The sequence below is a fragment of the Aegilops tauschii genome, chromosome 2 (assembly GCF_002575655.3).
Source record: "Aegilops tauschii subsp. strangulata cultivar AL8/78 chromosome 2, Aet v6.0, whole genome shotgun sequence".
Classification (NCBI taxonomy): Eukaryota; Viridiplantae; Streptophyta; class Magnoliopsida; order Poales; family Poaceae; genus Aegilops; species Aegilops tauschii.
Window position 1 is genome coordinate 151,645,923 of NC_053036.3, and position 20,661 is coordinate 151,666,583.

A 20,661-nucleotide genomic window follows, 5' to 3' on the forward strand; every position below is an offset into this window, starting at 1 on the left:
GCCCTAGCCGCCGAGCTCTACCTCTTCCTCTCCCTTTCCCGTGCGCCGCTGCCGAGCCCTCCCTCTCCCGATGGCCGAACGTTTCCTCGGCGACGAGGCGGCGGCCAAGGCTTCGGCCGCCACTCGCTCCGCGAATAGGAGTCGTGGCTCCTGTTCGAGGCCAACATCCCGGCGCCGTCGGACATGCGCGCCGGGCCGACGGGGTGGAGGCTCAGCAACGGGGGAGTGCCCATTCCCCCGTTGCTCGACGCCGTGGCGCGCGCACCCTACTTCGCCGCCGAGGTAAAGATCGTGCGCTCCCTCACCGCGAGCAGCTCGCCCTGCCCCAGTACGCCGCCGACAATCACGCGGCGTGGACGGCGTACTTCGAGCGCCGTCAGCAGCAGAGGCTGGCGTCCACCAACGGGGCGCCGGTGATGGGCGGCACGAAGAACAGCGAGGGGCGCCACCTGTGGTGGGGCGTCCCCAGCCGCACGCTCGATGGCGTGCTGACACACCTTGAGGGCGGCAACAACCCGCCGCTGGCATACCCTCCCTCGGCGAGGGCGGCCGCTCCGTCCCACCGCCGACGCGCCGGGCAATGGATGCCCAGGAGGTTCGGCTCCTCCTCGTCTTCCTCCTCGCACTCTTCTTCCCACTCCTCCGGCTCTCCGGCGCTGCTCGGCGTCAAGGCCTAGCCCGCGGCGGAGACGCCGCTCGGCCGGCGCACTCGCAGCGCCGGCATCGTCATCAACGAGGGCGGACGGCGCGCCTCCTCGTCGGCTCCTCCGCGCTTCGTCAAGCCAAAGACGGAGCCGGGGCTCGCGCTGGTGAAAACGGAGCCGGGTCTCCCCGCCGTGAAGACGGAGCACGGCGACGTGGAGCTCGACGACGACGCGGCCCTGGAATGGGCGCGTAAGGACTTCCTGAAGATGGCGAGGGAGCGCCAGTGCGCCGTCCTGCGGCGGTTCGAGCAGCGCCGTCGGGGCCGCGACGAAGGAGGAGTCGTCGTCATCGAAGATAGCGACGACGCGCCGCCGCCGCCACCAGTCCGCCTTGGCGACGCCGGGCAGGGGTCCACCAGGGACGACCGCGTCAAGGAGGAGAAGGCCGCCGACGACGACGGCGGCGAGGATGGCGGCTACGACGACGACTACTCCGCGTTCAACGAATTCTTTTTTTAGATTTCTTTACTATGTACCGCGAACATGTCTAATATATGCCAAAGTTTGCCGAAATTTAGACGTGTTTAGTAGAACTTCGCCGAACGTTTTTTTTTTAATTTAGACGCGTCTGGGGGGCGGCCCTGGGGCCGGCGACTGGGGACCAACTTGCCCCCAGGCCGTTTTTTTTGCGCAGGCTCGCCCCCAGGCGGCGATTTTAGACGCCCCCTGAAGGCCAACGGCTGGAGATGCTCTTAGTCATTATGTCCTCGGACCATGTCCGGACATATATATCGAAGACATTTGCGACGGAGATGCCCTTAAAATGATGCCGGGGATTAGTTCCAATGTTTTTTTTAATTATTGATTGGACTTGCCCACTGCTTACTTGACTGAAGGCATGCGATTCTTCCTCGCACCACACGACCCACCACGAGACTCCTGCAGAGGCGCGCCAGCCACCGCAATGGTGCATCCACCGCGGCTTCTCTCTTCTCCACCGACCTCCGTCGCTTTGATCCAGGCAGAGCATCCGCAAGCCGCTTCTCTGTACTCAACCAAGCTCCGTCGCTCCGCTCGACACCGGGCATCTCCGCAGCGACGCTCCACGGCGAGATTGGTCGCCGCCCCCTCCGTGAAATTCACGGTCAGTGGCGTCGATGCCGACCACCACGATGGGGAATGCGGAACTGCGGCGGCTGGGCCGACGCCTCCCCTCGCCCCTCTCCCTCCGGCGGCTCCCACCGCACCGGAGGCGGCGGCGCGCCAGGACTAGTGGGCCAAGCGGAGGCCTTTCCAGCACCAGGCCCAATGCTGCTCGGGGCTTCTTAAGTCATGCCTTGGGCGTAATACCAGCCCAGGCCCAGGCCCAATGTTGCGAACTCGAGGTTGCCTACCGTCTCCTTTCAAAGGCGAAAGCTTGCGCGGGCGTCAGATATACAGCCTCCGCCTCACCGTCTTCTTCCTCGCCCTCTTCTTCACCCTTCTCGGAGCGGAGAAGCTTGCGCAGGCATCATATACAGCCCCCGCCTCGTCCCCTTCCTCGGTCTGCTGAACCCTTCCTCGATGTGCTGAACCCTTCCTGGAGCGGAGAAAGACCAGGTTTGTACATTACGATCTTGACGCATGATTTCTTGCGGGGTTTATCTGCGGAGCGCGTACCTTGTACAACATTACCGAATTTGGTTGAGTTCTAGGCATCGTGTTTCGTTCTAGATCATCCCTCCCTCCTGCGCTGCTCTTCTTCCCGGAGTAAGAGGAGCTTTGGACGTTAAAATTCAGGGGCGCAGATGAATCTTTCCAACTTTCTTGGATTCACAAGTTCTTGCAGAGTTAATTTGAGTTGCATTTCGTACGACAGTACCGATTTTGGCGGAAATATGGTACGGTTTCTTGGTTAGAATGGTTCTTGGTCCTCCCGGCCGTGCTGCTCTGCTTCCCGGCCGGAGTTACAAGAGTTTCGGGTATAAAGTAGGATTTAGGGGGACAAAAGCACGATCCCAAGTTCTCTTGGCTTGATGATTTGCTGCGGGGATAATTTGTGGAGTATATTGTACAGCAGTACTGAGTTTAGTGGAATTTTGCATAAGGTTGCTTGGTTAGAATGGTTCTTGGTCCTCCCGCCCGTGCTGCTCTGCTTCCCGGCCAGAGTTAGAAGAGTTTCGGACATTAGGATTAGGGGCACAAAAAGCACAATCCCAAGTTTTCTTGGCTTGATGATTTGTTGTGGGGTTAATTTGTGGAGTATATCAAATGCAACGTACCAATTTTGGTTGACTTCTGGAGGCGATTTGGGGACTAGAATAGTTCGTGGTCACGAATATGTTACTTTCCTTCTTTCTGCTCCCGCCTGTGTGTACATTAACGCTTTAGGGGCACAGAAACATGATTCCAGGTTTTCTTAGCTTGATGAGTTCTTGCAGGGTCAAATGTGGATTAGCTGGTGCATCAGTACTGATTTTGATGGAACTCTGGAGGTTCTTGGCTAGAATGGTTATTGGTTCTGGATATGTTACTACTTTAGCCTATCTTTTCTGTTTGTTCTACAATTTTTTGGAGTGCAAAATCGGCAGCGTTAAATTCTGGTGAATACAGACCATTATTTCTTACTGGATTATTATAGCAATTTATTGTTTTTGAAATTTCCGTGATGTTCTCTATGGCACAGGAAACAGAAAATGGCTTGGATGTCTCACCAGCCTTGCCGCTTCTACATCATTGATGGATCTTGCAAGTATGGTTCAGGCTGTTTGTTCTCTCATGGACTTGACTTATTTGGGAGGATAGAGATGCAAATCAGGGCACTTCTGCATGAGCCGGATGCATATCAAGTTCCAGTAGAGCATTTGCCGTGGGGTCGCCCTGAGTTGGGTATACTGCTTCGGCAAGTGGGATGGGATGAGACTCTTGATCACCTAATGAGTTTGCTCGAGTGTCTTCATACTATTTGTGTGGTTTATAAAAGGTTTTCTATGAACTCATTTCTAATATCTCTCTTTTAGCTGTCTGTTTTTTCACTTTGAATTAGCAATGAGACACATCTCTTTACCTTCCGTAAAAAACTGAGACACATCTCTTTTCTTTTTCTATATGTTCGATGTTTCAAAACAGCTATGGATATTATGCAATCCTGTTGGAGAATGTTTCACGCTACCTGGGTTACTTACCTTACAATCCAAATGTGATGGATGCCGACAGTGAAGTTCACCAGATTTATATTAACTTCTCTGCTCAAAGTAGAGAAATATGCACTGAAGAAAATGTTCGTATCTATTTCAGGTATCGTCTTGTAACTTCAGTGTTTGGGCCCTTTAAATAAAGCTTCAAGTGCTATGTTGTTATGTTAATATTACCGTGATGTTTTTTGTCCAGCCATTATGGGGAAGTCTTGTCTGTATATATTCCGCGTGAAAGGTCATATGGTTTTGTGAGATTCCAGTACCCTGAGACAGTGAGGCTGCTTTTATCAAACTGGAATCATCTGGTCCCTCACTTCATCTTCGGAGCAGGACTTTATGTGAGCCCCTATATCTCCAACAATCGGAGGTAACAATTTAGTGCACGGTTATTTTATGCTTCCTTCTGTGTTGTCCTATCGTACAGTGTACATATAGATATATAATTTCTGTTAGAATAGTATCTCATGTGTGGTATTCGCACATACAGAATCTTTACTGTTAGCTATGGTGGAAATGTTCCATGATATTTTTTAAGCTCTTATGACTTTCTTTATTTTCGACATTTCTGTGACTAGTCAATTGCTGATTGTTCTCGTGGTAGTTAATTTGAGAGTTGTTCGACGGTTGTGAGTAGTCGAAAGTATGGTGAAGACAAGCTCTCTTTTGTTTGACTGTGGACTAGTCTCCTTTTCCAACATCATCATCCATGTAGGATGTCAGTCCCAGAATTTTATTTCCATGCTTTGTTTGTCATATGCTTCCTAGTGACATGGCTACACATTAGGCTACTGAATTGAATCTTTATTGTGTATCTAGGTGGCCTATACCATCTCCTGTAAACATCACTAGCCCTTATTCTCTCCATAAGCTGCTGGTTTGATTTTATGTTTCACTAAGGTTATGTTCGTTTGGTTTATTTTGTATTTTTGGGTACTTATCAAGTGTCCCTGTCGTTCACTAATTCAATTCATGGAATTAGTTTGTTTTTGGTGCACTGATTTAGTTAGGCCGTACCTTACTCAATATATTTTAAAATGTTCCAAGTTCAGGAATAAGGGGCCCTTTTTTTGCATTTGTGAACTCTGAATGCTCAAGTCTGGAAATGTTGCAAATACAGGAACCCTGCTGAGAATCATGGGCCGAATGGCCTAGATGGAGGGCCAGGACATGTGCCAAATGCCCTGGGTGGAGTGCCAGGACAAGAACCAGGTGCGCCAGATGGAAACGCAGCACAACAAGATATGTGAGTTTTCCTTCTTTTTTACCTTCCTCAATGTATTTTAAACATTACAAGTTCAGGAATAAGGGACTTTGTGACACCCAAAATTTTATTTCTGGTTTTATCAAAATCTTTTATTTGGATTGGAGGAGGGTATTTAAATTTTCTTCTAAAGAACTCTCCCTCTCAAAAAATTTCTTTTGTGACAAATATTTTGTAGGGATTCACCCAAGACTTGATTGTTGGTCTTGGAGGTTTTTCATCTCATTTTGGCTCAAGGTTTTTCATTTGGAAAAATATCTCTTTTGAAAATCTTTTAAATAGCCTATGGCTTTTGGAGTGATCTTTTGCCCTTTTCAAAAATCCCTCTTGCCATGACCCAAGTGGAAATCCCCTCCCAAGAGCCTTTCCTCATCTTTGGATCATGATATACTTCAAATCCAGCAAGTTGAACCTCTCCATGTATTTGTTTTCATTTATTTTCTTATCAAAAATATTTCTGCCTTCTACTTTGGCTATTGGAGGTTTACAAAGGAACTACCCTTTCTACTTTGAGTTTTGCCTCCAAACCAATTTCCCTAGCTAGTCCTTAGAGCCCTCAACCAAGATCCATGAAGATCCACTGGTCCCCAGTTCAAATATTTCAAATTGTTCTTACTGCAAGTTTGGACCTTATTTGCCAAATTTGATGAAATTCATTTGAAATCTCCTCCCAAAAACTGAGAAAATTCAGGCAGCCTCTGGGTGCATTGAGTGGTCACCTCACCAAGTCCCAGCTCCAGAAAAAATTTCTTCATGCCAAATCATTTCGTCGAACACCTGCTGGAAACTGTTGCTATCATGTTCAGTAAATTCAGAGAAACAGTTTCAGAGTTGCTGTCGTTTTCTTCAGAACCCGGCGTCGATCTCGCCAGTACCGCGGTGGCGCCTTGCTCCCTGTCCCCGCCGTCTTATCCCCGCGCCGCACGTTCGTCTGGAGGCTAGCTAGCGTCGGCGACGAGCAGGCGGAGGTGCGCCACCCCGTGAGCGACGGCAGCGGCGGCTTTGCGGCTGCCAGAGAGAGGCGCAGCGTGGACGGCGCCGTCCAGCGCCGCCCAAGCCACCGGAGGCCGCCGCGTGGCCCTCCACTCCCCCGTGCGCGCTGCCATCCTTCGTCGTGGACTGGTAGGCGCGGAGCGCGCTCTCTGCCGCCGCCGTGCCTGTACGGCCGCCCCGACGAGGACCGTCGTATTACGCCTTGCCCGACCAAGGTTTAGCAGTGGAACGGCACCAGTGATCTTCTCTGATGGTGCCTAGCCCCCTAAATCCCCTAACCAACCCCTGCCTCGCCGTAATTGCTCGTCGGAAAAATCCCGTTCACGGCCACCCCCTCGGATCGCCTATAAATAGAGGCCCCGAGCTCGAACTCGAACCCACACCACCTCTGCACTCCACCAAGACCCCGCCAAGCCACTGGAAGAGCCCCGAGGGAGCCTTCTTCCCCAACTCCGGCCGCCTCGACCCGCCACGGGACCCAGCTTGATTCGCTCCCGTGCGTGCACCTCTACCTCTCCGCTCTTGCCAGTAGCTTCCATATGCATCCACTCTGCTGACCCGCGCTTGAATTTGGAGTTTGCAGCACCCACCGGAGTTCTCCACCATCGCCCGAACCACCGTCCGCCGGAGAAAGTGTCGCCGTCGACGTGGTGCTCTCCGACGACCAAGTCCACCACCCACCGACGCGGAAGAACACGCTGAACCTCTTGGTACCCTCCGATCTCCCTGTCTCGCCGCGGTTCGAAGCCGGCGACCACCGCAGCCTTCGGGCGCCGGCGAGCTCCGTTGACCGTTTTCAAACCTGACGTGTGGACCCCCCCGTCAGCCTCTCTTCTTTCTCCCCCTCGAACCGTTTTCTGTTGGCGCCTTCGGGCAAATACGTTTTCTCTGTGGGCTGGCGTCTTTTCCTCCGAACTGTTTTCTGTTTTCTCAGTTAAGTCCCTGGATCTTTTCTGTTTCATCACTGATTAGTCCCTGGACTAAAACCCTTATAACTTTTTAATAAAAGATGATTTTTGAATAATTCTTTTTTTGTCAGTCTTGTATTTTTGTCTAGTTTTTTATAATATTTATTTGGAAAATTTTTGGAACAATTTTTATGCACGCAATGATTTTCACGTTAGTATACGTTTTCGCTATACCGTAGGTTCCGGAAGAGGTGACGGAGCCGCGAACTTCGCCGAGCTAGACTCCGACTTCTCCGAACCAGGCAAGCATGTTTGAACCTTTGATATGATAGTTGTTTTGCATGTTTGCAGGAATGGTTGTGCATAGCATATGAGCATTGGTAAGTTTTTACGTTGCATGCAAGGCAACTGACCGTGTGTTTCGAAGTTATCGTGATCTCTATTGAGAGATGACCTGTTCATGTGGTGACATGAAAGGTAGTGAGATGGTATTGTTGTAGCATGCCAGTCTTACGTCATCCGATAAACTCCAACGTTAACGTGGACTGAGCCACGTTACCATTCTTCCCCTTTCGTGCTGCCATATGTTTTCTGCAAAGAATACGGTTTAGTAAGTTGATAACCTCTTTCCGTCTGCACACCAGATAGAGGGGCCGGGATGAGGGTTCCATGGCCCTGGATTAAAGCCAGTCATCCGGTCAGGGGGCATGGGTGTTTCCGATTGGGACCGAGAGGGGGGCACCCCTTAGAGCGCGCGTATATAAATTTGATCCCATGCTGCGCGAGGTTGTAGCCTCCCCGTCTCAAGGTTTTTCTTGAACGTTGGCCGAGGGTGATTCCTGGCATCGGAATGTTAAATGCGTGTGTACCGGTTAGATGTGTTTCTCCTAAAACACCGTAAACGGAACTAGTCCTTGTGAGTACTGAAATCCGTTGGCTGTGGTTGAAGTACAAACTCTGCAGAGTCAAATCCTTCCGAGTCATCGTGTCCATGATCAAGGACCATGGCCAGTATATCAATATCTATGTCAGTCCTCGTGGTAAATCCCCGGTGAACAAACTTAAATGGTAAACCCGGTTGCATTGTTATTCCTGTGGATGGACTAACCTTTATTTTATCTCATACTTGAATATTCCCGTGGAATGATTTAAATTCATGAGCTACTGAAATATTAAGTTGTTTAATATAAGCCCTTTATGTGATGTCGCTCAGACGTCCGACTGTGGCATTCTTGTTATTTACTTTTAATATAAGCCCTTTATGTGATGTCGCTCTGACGTCCGACTGTGGCATTCTTGTATTTACTTTTGATATAAGCCCTTTATGTGATGTTGCTCAGACGTCCGACTGTGGCATGTCCGTTATTTACTTTCGAGATAAGCCCTTTATGTGATGTCGCTTCAGACGTCCGACTGTGGCACGCACTGTCTTTTATTTTCCATTATAAGCCCTTTATGTGATGTTGCCCTGACGCCCGACTGCGGCATTGTTATTTCATTTGTTTCCTTTCGAGGAGTCATTCAGACACTCGTCCGGCCCTCAGTATTACTTTGGGATTTCGGGAGGACTACCGCCCGACTTCCCTTTTATTTTTCCCATGCATTATTTATCTCTTTGTCTGAGTGCGATTGTTAATCTGTTCATATGCATCATGTTTACATTTGTTATATCTTATGTCCGAACTGTCTTGCGAGTACTTTCAGAGTACTCACCTGGCTTGTTGATTTGGCCAGATGTTGACGAAGGCGATCTCATGGATGAAGAGTTTGATAGCGAGTCTGACGCTTAGAGGAGTCCCAGTCAGTCCCGTGCGATCCTGGATATTGGTCACTTGTATTATATACGCTTCCGCCACCCACAATAAGTATCCTCGAGCCTCACTCCGACGCTCGAAGAGCTGTTAGTTTCAGGAGTCACGTCACCGCTTCACTGTGATATATTCCACCACCGCTTTTATCGTGAGTTAGTAGTTATGCCACCCTATCCGCCTTTATGTGTTATTGTCATGCTTGTAATAAATTGTTGAGCAGTCTCCGCTCAACCTTGTATTTTATTTAGTACTCCTGGTATTTTTCTTCTGTGATCAAGATATTGTCTACCAGTGAGAAGGAATTCTTCTTACTTGTCCGTAAAAGGGATCGGTCTCTCAACAAATGTTTTTATTGGAAAACCGGTCGTGACAAGCTTGGTACCAGAGCCAGGCTGACTGTAGGAAGCCACTAGGTGCGATTGCTAATCAGTTATTAGCATCTTTAGTGCTTTTTCAGCATTTTGCAAATGCAGCTATTTTTTGTTGGTCATCATAAATTTATGATTTGACTACTCAGAATTTTTGCCTACTTTTGTAGATGGCTGGCAACGACTGCGAGACTTGGGTGTTCACTAATGTGCCTGAGGGGTTTGTCAAACTCCTCGTCTCCATCACCAAGCTCGCGATTGGGCCAGCGACTCGTCCGGAGTTCGCGCTCTATCAGCACAAGCTCAGCGACGACGTGTCTATGCACCAGGACGTGGTGCAATTCAAGGGAGGACGTTCTGCGTCTCGCCACTTCCGTTTTGTGGGAAGGGCCATGCCTACGGAGAGGCATGCCATGCAGATGGCCTCCCGTGAGGCGATAGCTCGCCTTCGGGATATCCTTCCTATGATGAAGACTCGTCGCTACCGCTACCTCCCATGCCATGTGCCATATACTTGTCACTATGCATTCGCCTGCCATAGGGGAGAGCGAGATGAAGCCATCGAGATGATTGTGGAGTATCTCAAAGCTCCGGAGGAATCTTTCGACAACCTCGTGGACGATCTTGTGGCTGCCCGCATGGACTTAGTTCGGGGCGGTCCTGCCAGCAGGAAGGAGCTCCTCCACACGGCACCGCCTCTGACTTTCGTCTCATCCTCAGCATCTTATTCACCGGCCATTTTGGCCACTGCTCGCCATCTGCCTACTACTGAGGAGTTCAACCGAGTCATCGCTCCTACTCCAGTCAGAGCTGCACCGCCTGCCGCACCCGCACGGCCACCTGTCGCACCCGCGCCATCACCTCAGCGCAGTGCTACGCGCCTGGAGCCTACTAGGGAGGAGGTGGAGGTTGAGTCTCCTGTACCGCTGGGTCTTACCCTCGGCAAGGGGAAGGAAATCTTCACCATCTCCGACTGAGTGCGCCTAGTAGCCGCACGTGTGTCTGCATGTATGTTATGTTTTATGTGTACGTTAGTTTGTAGTTTTGGTGTGCGCTTCATGTAGAATCCCGGAGGGGTGCGCTAGCCTTAATAACATGTCAGGAATGTGTACGCACATCCTGTGTTGTATCGTATGCTTGCTTTTCGCGTGTAAGATATGTGCTAAGCGATCCTTTTCCGTGCGCAGTCAAATATTTTCTTGGAAAACCTTGAGGTCTTTTAAATTTTTTGTCTTTGCAAGATTTTCCTTGTGCCACACAGTTCTTCTCATGAGTTTTGCAAAATAATACCCCAGAGTGGAAAATGTCTCGTCCGTGGACTCGTTCCATGCCCAATCACCAAGAAGAAGTTTATGGGACACAGACAAGCAACAACTTCACTCAGGGACAGTCTAGTCAACAGGACAGTGAGGCAGCTTTATCTCAAGTATGCCGCCTTTTTGAACAAAGCCAGCAGCAACACCAAGAAATGATGAATCACGTCATCAATATGGGAAATCATCGTGAGCCATACCAACCACACTCCAAGTTGTCTGAACTGCAGAAGACACGCCCTACAATGTTTGCTCACACTGATAGGCCACTAGAAGCCGATGATTGGCTTCGTGACATCGAAAGAAAATTGATTATTGCTCAATGTTCTGATCATGAGAAGGTGCTTTATGCACCTCACTACCTCACCGGAGCAGCTGCAGCATGGTGGGAAAACTTCCTACACATGCATCCCAGTGAACACAACATCACCTGGGAAGAGTTTAAGGAAGGCTTTCGTGGGGCACACATCCCCAGGAGCATCATAAAAATCAAGAAAAGAGAATTTGATGACCTCAAGCAAAGAGGCATGTCAGTGACAGAATACAACGGTCAGTTTACCCAGCTATCTCGTTATGCCTATGATGAGCATATGACTGAGAACAAGAGGATGGAGAAATTTTTGGACAGCCTGGCACCAGCATTAAGATGCCAACTGGTCGTACACACTTTCCCGGATTTCAAAACTCTGGTTGACAAGGCCATTACTTTGGAGAATGAGCGCCGCAGCCTGGAAGATATTCGTAAGCGAAAGAGGGACAAGACCACTCTTGCTCGCAACAACCGACGCAAGACTGATGTTCAGAGGATTGAAGCAAGAAAATCCACGACTACTGATCTAAGGCCAACCAGACAGTTTCATTCCAGGGACAAGGACTTCACATACCGTCCAGGGGTCACTTGCTATGCTTGTGGTGAAGAAGGGCACTATGCCAAACAGTGCCCAAAGCCAAGGAACTCGGCCCCCAAGCCGAAAAATGGTGGGAACAATCCAGCCCCAAAGCGCAATAATTTAAATCCCAGCAACAACCACAGGAAGGGTCACCTGAACCATGTGACCAGGGAAGAAGCCCAGAATGCCCCAGACATCGTGCTCGGTATGTTCCCTATCAACACAGTACCTGCCACGGTTTTGTTTGATTCTGGAGCTTCTCACTCGTTCATTTCGAAGAGTTTTGTTTTGCAACATGGTTTTCCGATACTCCCTTTGGAAAAATCTATGATCATCAAGTCCCCCGAAAATAAGCAAATCGCTCAGAGTTACTGCCGAGGAGTAACCATTGAGTTCGAAGGGCTAAAATTTCAAGCTAATCTCATCGTGTTGGAAAATAAAGGACTGGATGTCATCCTAGGGATGGACTGGTTGACCACCAACAAGGGATTTATTGATTGTTTCAATCGGACTGTGATTCTCACTCATCATCACGGCAAGACAATAAAGGTTACAACTCAAGAGAGACCACAGTCACGGCAGCCAAAGCTGAACAAAGTGGACATTTCAGAATTGAGAAAAGTTCCAGTGGTGTGCGAGTTTCCAGACGTATTTCCCGAAGAACTACCAGGCATGCCACCAGACCGAGAGATAGAGTTCAGCATTGAACTAGCACCTGGCACCACTCCCATCTATAAGAAACCTTATAAAATGGCACCCTCAGAGTTGGTGGAATTGAAGAAGCAAATAAAGGAATTATTGGACAAGGGATTTATTCGAGCCAGCTCCTCACCTTGGGGTTCGCCAGTATTATTCGCCAAGAAAAAGGATGGGACATTGAGACTGTGTATAGACTATCGAGCTCTAAATATGGTCACCATCAAAAACAAATATCCGATGCCACGGATAAGTGATTTGTTTGACCAGCTCGCGCAAGCCAAGGTGTTCTCAAAAATTGATTTGAGATCGGGATATCATCAATTGAAAGTACGGACAGAAGATATCCCTAAGACAGCATTCACCTCCAGATACGGATTATATGAGTTCACAGTAATGCCGTTTGGACTGACGAACGCCCCCGCATATTTCGTCCACCTCATGAACAAAGTGTTTATGAAATTCATGGACAAATTTGTTGTGGTGTTCATTGACGATATTCTGGTATATTCAAGGACACCAGAAGAACATGCTGAGCATCTCAGAATTGTTTTGGGAGAATTAAGGAAACATCAATTGTACGCCAAATTTAGCAAGTGCGAATTTTGGCTAAGACAAGTTGGTTTTCTGGGCCATATATTGAACCAAGAAGGCGTGGCCGTAGACCCAGAAAAAGTCAAAGCCATACTTGACTGGAAACCACCAGCCAACGTGACAGATGTGCGGAGTTTCCTGGGAATGGCCGGATATTACAGAAGATTTATTGAAGGATTCTCCACTGTGGCAAAACCAATGACCCAGTTGCTCAAGAAAGACAAGAAGTTTGTATGGACGGAAGCATGCGAGAAGAGCTTCCAAGAACTCAAGAAGAAACTAACAACAGCACCAGTTTTGACCGTGCCAGATATACACAAGAGTTTTGAAGTGTATTGTGACGCATCCCGGAAGGGCCTCGGATGCGTATTGATGCAGGACGGCAAAGTTGTCGCGTATGCTTCCAGGCAACTACGGAAGCATGAGGAAAATTATCCTACCCATGACTTGGAGCTAGCAGCCATCATCCATGCACTCAAAGAGTGGAGGCACTTTCTGCTGGGAAATCGATGTGAAATATATACGGACCATCAGAGACTTAAATATATTTTCACACAACCAGAGCTAAATTTACGACAACGACGCTGGTTGGAATTGGTCAAGGACTATGATGTCGGCATTCACTACCATCCAGGGAAAGCAAATGTAGTGGCAGATGCTCTTAGTCGGAACCCCAGCCAGGACAACGACAACCCACAAAACTTGAGGCCTGAGTTTCAGCAGGAGTTCGGTAGACTCAACATGGTGTTAGTCTTTGAGGGCACCATATCAAATCTGGAAATACATCCCACCCTTATGGAACAAATTAAGAAGGCTCAGCATGGGCATCCCAGCATCAAAGGTATAAAGAGAAAAATGAGCCTTGGCAAGGCTTCAGAGTTCGTAACAGACAATGGAGGAATATTATGGTACGGGGACAGACTTTGCATACCAAACATCGAGGAACTCAAGCAACAAATCCTAACCGAAAGCCACACCGCTCCATACTCGATCCACCACGGAGGAACCAAAATGTACAAAGACATTCAGGAAAGATTTTGGTGGCACGGTATGAAAAGGGATATAGCCGCATTTATTGCTTGTTGCGATTCCTGTCAGCGCATTAAAGCCGAGCATCAGAAGCCAGCAGGGCTGCTACAACCAAACCGGATACCTGAATGGAAATGGGATGAAATTGGGATGGACTTCATCGTCGGACTACCTCGATCACAACGCGGGAATGACGCCATATGGGTCATCATAGATAGGCTAACCAAGGCAGCCCATTTCATTCCCGTGAAGACAACCTACTCCACTCAAAGGCTAGCCAAACTTTATCTCTCCCGTATAGTTTGTTTGCATGGAGTCCCAAAAACCATAATATCCGACCGAGGCACTCAATTTGTCTCCAAATTTTGGGATCACCTACAACAAGCTCTGGGCACGCAACTAGCATTCAGTACAGCGTACCACCCTCAGACGGATGGACAAACGGAACGCGTAAACCAAATCCTAGAGGACATGCTGAGAGGCTGTGTGCTCACCTATGGATCCAGTTGGGAAGAAAGTCTGCCGTATGCCGAATTTGCTTACAACAACAGTTACCAAGCCAGTCTGCAGATGGCACCTTTTGAAGCACTGTACGGACGGAGATGTCGTACCCCACTAAATTGGTCAGAAACAGGTGATAGTCGTATCTTCGGCCCAGACACGCTCAAGGAAGCCAAGGAGAAGGTTAAGCAGATCAGGGACAGACTCAAGACAGCTCAAAGCCGACAAAAGAGCTATTACGATCAAAAACATCGTGAAGTCAGCTTTGAACCCGGTTATTTCGTATACCTACGAGTGTCTCCTATGAGGGGCCTGCAACGGTTCAAAATTAAGGGGAAGCTAGCCCCGAGGTTTATTGGACCCTTCTGTATAGTTGCACGAAGAGGCACAGTAGCCTACCAGCTAGACCTACCCAAAGAACTGTCAGACGTCCACGACGTGTTTCACGTCTCACAGTTGAGGAAATGTGTGAACAACCCGGAGAAGCAGGTATCTCATGAAAGCATTTATGTGCAACCAGATCTCACCTACAGAGAGCGACCAGTAAAGATATTGGAAGAATCTGCAAGGAGGACCCGTCAGAAAACGATAAAAAATTTCAAGGTCCAGTGGAGCAATCACACCGAGGATGAAGCTACATGGGAAAGAGAAGATTTTCTTCAGGCAGAGTACCCATATCTATTTGCGGATCAGCAGAAATCTCGAGGACGAGATTTTTCCTAAGGGGGTAGGTGTTGTGACACCCAAAATTTTATTTCTGGTTTTATCAAAATCTTTTATTTGGATTGGAGGAGGGTATTTAAATTTTCTTCTAAAGAACTCTCCCTCTCAAAAATTTTCTTTTGTGATAAATATTTTGTAGGGATTCACCCAAGACTTGATTGTTGGTCTTGGAGGTTTTTCATCTCATTTTGGCTCAAGGGTTTTTTTGGAAAAATATCTCTTTTGAAAATCTTTTAAATAGCCTATGGCTTTTGGAGTGATCTTTTGCCCTTTTCAAAAATCCCTCTTGCCATGACCCAAGTGGAAATCCCCTCCCAAGAGCCTTTCCTCATCTTTGGATCATGATATACTTCAAATCCAGCAAGTTGAACCTCTCCATGTATTTGTTTTCATTTATTTTCTTATCAAAAATATTTCTGCCTTCTACTTTGGCTATTGGAGGTTTACAAAGGAACTACCCTTTCTACTTTGAGTTTTGCCTCCAAACCAATTTCCATAGCTAGTCCTTAGAGCCCTCAACCAAGATCCATGAAGATCCACTGGTCCCCAGTTCAAATATTTCAAATTGTTCTTGATGCATGTTTGGACCTTATTTGCCAAATTTGATGAAATTCATTTGAAATCTCCTCCCAAAAATCTGAGAAAATTCAGGCAGCCTCTGGGTGCATTGAGTGGTCACCTCACCAAGTCCCAGCTCCAGAAAAAAATTTCTTCATGCCAAATCATTTCATCGAACACCTGCTGGAAACTGTTGCTATCATGTTCATTAAATTCAGAGAAACAGTTTCAGAGTTGCTGTCGTTTTCTTCAGAACCCGGCGTCGATCTCGCCAGTACCGCGGTGGCGCCTTGCTCCCTGTCCCCGCCTTCTTATCCCCGCGCCGCATGTTCGTCTGGAGGCTAGCTGGCGTCGGCGACGAGCAGGCGGAGGTGCGCCACCCCGTGAGCGGCGGCAGCGGCGGCTTTGCGGCTGCCAGAGAGAGGCGCAGCATGGACGGCGCCGTCCAGCGCCGCCCAAGCCACCGGAGGCCGCCGCGTGGCCCTCCACTCCCCCATGCGCGCTGCCATCCTTCGTCGTGGACTGGTAGGCGCGGAGCGCGCTCTCTTCCGCCGCCGTGCCCGTACGGCCGCCCCGACGACGACCGTCGTATTACGCCCTTTCCGACCAAGGTTTAGCAGTGGAACGGCACCAGTGATCTTCTCTGATGGTGCCTAGCCCCTAAACCCCCTAACCAACCCCTGCCTCGCCGTAATTGCTCGCCGGAAAAATCCCGTTCACGGCCACCCCCTCGGATCGCCTATAAATAGAGGCCCCGAGCTCGAACTCGAACCCACACCACCTCTGCACTCCACCAACACCCCGCCAAGCCACTGGAAGAGCCCCGAGGGAGCCTTCTTCCCCAACTCCGGCCGCCTCGACCCGCCACGGGACCCAGCTTGATTCGCTCCCGTGCGTGCACCTCTACCTCTCCGCTCTTGCCAGTAGCTTCCATATGCATCCACTCTGCTGACCCGCGCTTCAATTTGGTGTTTGCAGCACCCACCGGAGTTCTCCACCATCGCCCGAACCACCGTCCGCCGGAGAAAGTGTCGCCGTCGACGTGGTGCTCTCCGACGACCAAGTCCACCACCCACCGACGCGGAAGAACACGCTGAACCTCTTGGTACCCTCCGATCTCCCTGTCTCGCCGCGGTTCGACGCCGGCGACCACCGCAGCCTTCGGGCGCCGGCGAGCTCCGTTGACCGTTTTCAAACCTGACGTGTGAACCCCCCCCGTCAGCCTCTCTTCTTTCTCCCCCTCGAACCGTTTTCTGTTGGCGCCTTCGGGCAAATACGTTTTCTCTGTGGGCTGGCGTCTTTTCCCCGAACCGTTTTCTGTTTTCTCAGTTAAGTCCCTGGATCTTTTCTGTTTCATCACAGATTAGTCCCTGGACTAAAACCCTTATAACTTTTTAATAAAAGATGATTTTTGCATGATTATTTTTCTGTCAGTCTTGTATTTTTGTCTAGTTTTTTATAATATTTATTTGGAAAAAATTTGGAACAATTTTTATGCACGCGATGATTTTCACGTTAGTATACGTTTTCGCTATACCGTAGGTTCCGGAAGAGGTGACGGAGCCGCGAACTTCGCCGAGCTAGACTCCGACTTCTTCGAACCAGGCAAGCATGTTTGAACCTTTGATATGATAGGTGTTTTGCATGTTTGCATGAATGGTTGTGCATGGCATATGAGCATCGGTAAGTTTTTACGTTGCATGCAAGGCAACTGACCGTGTGTTTCGAAGTTATCGTGATCTCTGTTGAGAGATGACCTGTTCATGTGGTGACATGAAAGGTAGTGAGATGGTATTGTTGTAGCATGCCAGTCTTAAGTCATCCGATAAACTCCAACGTTAACGTGGACTGAGCCACGTTACCGTTCTTCCCCTTTCGTGCTGCCATATGTTTTCTGCAAAGAATACGGTTTAGTAAGTTGATAACCTCTTTCCGTGTGCACACCAAATAGAGGGGCTGGGATGAGGGTTCCATGGCCCTAGATTAAAGCCAGTCATCTTGTCAGGGGGCATGGGTGTTTCCGGTTGGGACCGAGAGGGGGGCACCCCTTAGAGCGCGCGTATATAAATTTGATCCCATGCTACGCGAGATTGTAGCCTCCCCGTCTCAAGGTTTTTCTTGAACGTTGGCCGAGGGTGATTCCTGGCATCGGAATGTTAAATGCGTGTGTACCGGTTAGATGTGTTTCTCCTAAAACACCGTAAACGGAACTAGAACTTGTGAGTACTGAAATCCGTTGGCTGTGGTTGAAGTACAAACTCTGCAGAGTCAAATCCTTCCGAGTCATCATGTCCATGATCAAGGACCATGGCCAGTATATCAATATCTATGTCAGTCCTCGTGGTAAATCCCCGGTGAACAAACTTAAATGGTAAATCCGGTTGCATTGTTATTCCTGTGGATGGACTAACCTTTATTTTATCTCATACTTGAATATTCCCGTGGAATGATTTAATTTCATGAGCTACTGAAATATTAAGTTGTTTAATATAAGCCCTTTATGTGATGTCGCTCAGACGTCCGACTGTGGCATTCTTGTTATTTACTTTTAATATAAGCCCTTTATGTGATGTCGCTCTGACGTCCGACTGTGGCATTATTGTATTTACTTTTGATATAAGCCCTTTATGTGATGTCGCTCAGACGTCCTACTGTGGCATGTCCGTTATTTACTTTCGAGATAAGCCCTTTATGTGATGTCGCTTCAGACGTCCGACTGTGGCACGCACTGTCTTTTATTTTCCATTATAAGCCCTTTATGTGGTGTCGCCCTGACGCCCGACTGCGGCATTGTTATTTCATTTGTTTCCTTTCGAGGAGTCATTCAGACACTCGTCCGGCCCTCAGTATTACTTTGGGATTTCGGGAGGACTACCGCCCGACTTCCCTTTTATTTTTCCCATGCATTATTTATCTCTTTGTCTGAGTGCGATTGTTAATCTGTTCATATGCATCATGTTTACATTTGTTATATCTTATGTCCGAACTGTCTTGCGAGTACTTTCATAGTACTCACCTGGCTTGTTGATTTGGCCAGATGTTGACGAAGGCGATCTCATGGATGAAGAGTTTGATAGCGAGTCCGACGCCTAGAGGAGTCCCAGTCAGTCCAGTGCGATCCTGGATATTGGTCACTTGTATTATATACGCTTCCGCCACCCACAATAAGTATCCTCGAGCCTCACTCGGACGCTCGAAGAGCTGTTAGTTTCAGGAGTCACGTCACCGCTTCACTGTGATATATTCCACCACCGCTTTTATCGTGAGTTAGTAGTTATGCCACCCTATCCACCTTTATGTGTTATTGGCGTGGTTGTAATAAATTGTTGAGCAGTCTCCGCTCAACCTTGTATTTTATTTAGTACTCCTGGTATTTTTCTTCTGTGATCAAGATATTGTCTACCAGTGAGAAGGAATTCTTCTTACTGGTCCGTAAAAGGGATCGGTCTCTCAATAAATGTTTTTATTGGAAAACCGGTCGTGACAGACTTTTTTTGCATTTGTGAACTCTGCTCAAGTCTGGAAGTGTTGCAAATATAGGAACCCTGCTGGGAATCATGGGCTGAATGGCCCGGGTGGAGGGCTAGGACATGTGCCAAATGCCCCGGTTGCAGTGCCAAATGACGTGCTAGGTGTGCTGGATGGAGACGCAGCAGAACAAGATATGTGAGTTTTCCTTCTTTTTTTACCTTACCCAATATATTTTAAATATTACAAGTTCAGGAACAAGGGACTTTTTTTGCAATTGCAAACTCTGAATGCTCAAGTCTGGAAGTGTTGCAAATACAGGAACCCTGCTGGGAATGGAGTGGCAGGACAAGTGCCAGTTGTTCCGGATGGAGGCGCAGCACAACAAGATATGTGAGTTTTCCTATTTATGTTGACTTTTAGGATGCTTAATCGAGCTGTTATGCTACCTAGAATGGCTGATCTTATCCTGGTTGTGACAAACCAAATTATGCTGAAATCGGAGCACTTCAGATGTTGCGCATTATTTATCATTCTGTATTATTTTGAGTAGCAATGGCCATTGTTATTTCCCATTCCGATATCATTTTTGTTGCCTTTCCGTTGTTGGTTAGTCTAGTAGTAGCAGATCTGAACCATGTGAGCTCTTTTGCAGGGACGAGATCGCTGCCGCTCTTCCAGATGTCGACTGTTTCTACAAGGAGGCCTGACCTGACCAGCCAGTGGCGCAAGTATAAGTGGATTGGAACAGCGTTCCTCATTCAGATGTTGTCGATTCCCATTTGATACAATACACTCCAGACATAGATTGTAGATTAGATGAGTATACTAAAGACGCAGCAAACTTGAGTACACTATACTGATTACTGAAACGCTTCTATGGTTTCCTCTTAGATACATCATATAGACAAAAATAAGTTTTTGTACATTGAAGCGCTTTCCTTGGTTGATTAGGTTCTGGGTCAATCCCCCTACTGTCATGACCTGCTGATGCATGATCTAAGAATCCTTGTAATTCTACTCTACACACTGAGTTTTTTTGGTAGTTAATAGCAAAACAGAAACACTTTGTGTTTGCATATGACACTGGGACCTGTGCGTCTCTTTTGTAGAGAGTAATGGAAGATATCTGAGTTTCAGTTAGTTCATTGGGCTTTGCTTACCTGTTTAGTTGTACATCATCGTTGTTTTTCTTTGAGAGAGAGTTGCATTGCTCTGGTGATAGGAACAAGTGGTGATTATTTTGTAACAACCTGAGATTAGTACATGCCAGATTAAATTATTTTTTTGAATTGTTGCACATCATTTTTGAACTGCCTTGAGATTAGTGCATGCCAGATTTCCTTTTTTTGAAGTGGGACAATGCTAGAGCTAAAGCTTAGTTGGCACCACCGGAAACAAAAGGCTGCCTTTTTTAGCTCCCAAGCCCCAAACCAAACAGTGCGTGCGAACTGACGCGGCTGAAGGATAGCATATGATGAGGACCCTGCGATCTGTGCAGCAGCCGGCTAATTTCAGATGATCAAACTGCACATGTGTATTTTTTGTAAACATTTCGAAGAAGGATGTCGGGGTACATATTGTTGTATGTAGTATGAACATACAAAATTTCCACCGCCTTGCGAGTCGTCGGCTTTAATGGATTGAGCAACCGAGCTTCTGGCAGCCTCCATCTTGCAGCATGTAGAAGAGAGTAGATGGTAAGTTCACCAAGTATCATCGCATAGC

The 20,661-nt window shown here is 48.1% G+C and overlaps 1 protein-coding gene and 1 pseudogene across 1 annotated transcript in view; both read left to right on the plus strand.

The window, feature by feature from the left end:
* Positions 1-19,823, plus strand: part of LOC109741023 (putative zinc finger CCCH domain-containing protein 51) — a 220,552-nt gene extending 200,729 nt beyond the window's left edge. Inside the window, exon 8 of the mRNA XM_073509559.1 lies at positions 19,589-19,823. The gene's annotated coding sequence lies outside the window, so the exon portion shown is untranslated. The remainder of the gene's footprint in view (positions 1-19,588) is intronic.
* On the plus strand, positions 1,331-19,416 carry LOC141041977 (uncharacterized; annotated as a pseudogene).
* Positions 19,824-20,661: the final 838 nt, after the last annotated feature.